The sequence below is a fragment of the Halichoeres trimaculatus genome, unplaced genomic scaffold (genome assembly GCF_033239565.1).
Source record: "Halichoeres trimaculatus isolate MK-OKI-2021-1 unplaced genomic scaffold, fHalTri1.1 fHalTri1_scaffold_6, whole genome shotgun sequence".
Classification (NCBI taxonomy): domain Eukaryota; kingdom Metazoa; phylum Chordata; class Actinopteri; order Labriformes; family Labridae; genus Halichoeres; species Halichoeres trimaculatus.
The window spans coordinates 36,559,069-36,562,215 of NW_027437184.1; positions in this window are offsets into that span (position 1 = coordinate 36,559,069).

The window sequence follows — 3,147 nt, forward strand, 5'->3', positions numbered from 1 at the left end:
GTGACCTGTTTTCCTTCCACATAAGCGTAGGGACCCTTGAAAGCCGTCTTCTTCCCCTTCTTTCGAGCCTTGGCGACTATGGGCCATACAGCATCTCGTGCCAGCTTGTCCTCCTTGGTCATGTCCTCCACGAAGCGTATCCTCAGATCCTCACACATCTTATGCTTGTTTGATGCTCTCCATATCACATCCCGGTCGACCCTCTTGACGAACTGTATTATGACTTGACGTGGCTTACCGTCCAGTTTTCTCCCAAGTCTATGAACCGAATCAACCGTCTTCTCCATCTCCGGGGCAAGTTGTGGTGAAATACGGCACAACAGGTCGATGACATCCTGTCTTATAATTTCACCTTCTCGCTCTTTGAGCCCGTTTATCCGGAGGTTCCACCTTCTTTTATATCTTTCGCCATCTTTGACTCTCTCACGCAGCTCATTGTTTTCCCGGGATAACTCTGTTAGCGCGCTTTCCATCGTAGAGATGCTTGGATAGCTACCAGCAGCGTAGTATTGGAAAGTTCTGGCTCATCATCAGTCATCTCACCGGTTTTCTGTTTCTTCACCTCAGCTTTATTCGGAGTTGTTGGGGGGCGTTTGGCGGCGCCTTTTTTTCCTCCATTTCTCAGGGATTTGGAGGCCATCATAAGATTAAACATATTGTCCGATGATTGATAACGCAGTTCGAGTTTATGTGGTTTGGTAAACCAGGAAAATCAAATCAAATTTTTGAAAGTCGCGGCTGTTGGCTAACTGTAGAGCTTCTACTCATCCACCATCTTCCCGGCCCTCCCCCCAGACTTTAGCGGGTATCACACACGCGCACGACCCGCCTATGTCATCATGAAGCATCTGTTTACATGAAGCGCGATCTCATCAGAGTCTGCACAATGAGACATAGAGAGCGCTGCCACAACTTTAGAGACTTTTGGACTTATGGTAAGTCGTTTTCACCCGACACAGCCCTCTAACACCCTGCTTTGTTTAAAATGATTGTCCAGAGATGGGTGATCATACGTCAAGGATCACACGCGCTGTCCGCGTGCTTGTGCTCGTGCATGAAGTAAACCGTGCCGAAGCCCACCTCTCCGAAGCGTGCCAAAGCACGGAAGCGAATTGTGCTTGAGCACAGCACAGTTGCGGTCACACTGGCCATTCCAAACGTGCTTTAGGGCTGAAGCGTGCTTAGGCACGGCACGGTTGGCCAGTGTGACCGCGTCCAAACAGATGTCTTGCACTGTAACTCTATCTATTCCACCAGCTGAAACCTCCAGTTTCCAAATAACTGTCCTTTCTTTTGAATTTTTGATTAATTACTAAATGAATAATGGTCTGTTTCATTGTTTTTTTTCTGTAATAGAGCATGCAGTAAGGCAGCTGTTCCAAACCGTGTTTTTTCAAACGGAAATAGGCAATCACCAAGCTCACAACACAGTTTTAAATATTCACCTATAAAATCCTTATAACCAAGTATTGGGTGGCCCAAAACAAAAATTAAAGTAAGGCTTTGTATGAAAAGCACTGCAGTATAGCATACTCATGGACCATTTCAGCTCAATTTGGTGTTTTGAAGTTCTGTGTTGGTTTCTCTAAACTTTCCTACTAGTGAAATCACTGACTAGTAGACTACTTTGGCATGCTCCTAATTGAACTTAAGACTAAAAAAGTGATTACTTTAAATTAGGCATAAATAAAAAGATGCAAGGTTGAAAGGTGTTGAAAAGCTCCAACTCTTTGTTACACCCCTGAGCTCCAGCTCTCAGCTCTCCTCTAAGCTCAAATTCCAGCTCTCTGCACTCCTCTTAAACACCAGCTCTCTGCTCTCCTCCTTAACGCCAGCTCTCTGCTCTCCTCCTAAACGCCAGCTCTGCACTCTCCTCCTTAACTCCAGCTCTCTGCTCTCCTCCTAAACTCCAGCTCTCTGCTCTCCTCCTAAACGCCAGCTCTGCACTCTCCTCCTTAACTCCAGCTCTCTGCTCTCCTCCTAAACTCCAGCTCTCTGCTCTCCTCCTTACCTCCAGCTCTCTGCTCTCCTCCTAAACGCCAGTTCTCTGCTCTCCTCCTTAAACGCCAGCTCTCTGCTCTCCTCCTAAACTCCAGCTCTCTGCTCTCCTCCTAAACGCCAGCTCTGCACTCTCCTCCTTAACTCCAGCTCTCTGCTCTCCTCCTAAACTCCAGCTCTCTGCTCTCCTCCTTACCTCCAGCTCTCTGCTCTCCTCCTAAACGCCAGTTCTCTGCTCTCCTCCTTAAACGCCAGCTCTCTGCTCTCCTCCTAAACTCCAGCTCTCTGCTCTCCTCCTTAACGCCAGCTCTCTGCTCTCCTCCTAAACTCCAGCTCTCTGCTCTCCTCCTTAACGCCAGCTCTCTGCTCTTCTCCTAAACTCCAGCTCTCTGCTCTCCTCCTCAGCTGCATCTTTAGCTTTCTGCTTTCCCCCTGAGCTCCAGCTCCAGCTTTCTGTTGTCCTCTTGAGCTCCAGCTCTTTGTTCTCTACCAGAGCTCCAGCTCTTTGTTCTCTACCAGAGCTCCAGCTCCAGCTCTCTGCTCTCCTGTATGGTGTGGAACCTGAAAGCGGGCAGAGAGCTGGAGCCTCAGTAAAACAGCATCATGTACTAGAAACAGACACAACTTACATTATTCACATCTATTGTGTTGCTTTTATATCAAGCACACAAATGATGATGTAGCTCCAGGAAGATGGTCAGATTTAGATTTCATAATATTCAGCTTATTTTATTTTGCTCAGGTTGTGTCTATTAACTGAAATCTAGAACAAAATAAAATAAAAAAATAAATGCAGCCTCATTAATGCGAAAGGGTCTGGATGTAGGCTATGACGGTGGTCGGGGCAGAATGGGGCATGTTGGGAAAATGAGTGCTTGCATGTTGGGCGTGGCATACTGTGGGGTCTGCGTGTCTCTTTGCTCCAAACCACGGACACGGTCCGTCTACGTGGCAGTTGTGGGATGCGGTTGCCACGACCTAACCGGGTGTCCGTCAACCTGTCCGCAGCCCGCCAGGTCGTCAGGTCTTTTTCCGAACTGTCTCACTGGTCTCGGGTGGTACTTGTCCCGCCTCTTCTCCTCACTCTGAAGTCATCAGGCTGTGATAGGACAGTCGCGGAAATTACTCCTCATAATTGGCTCTGAGCGG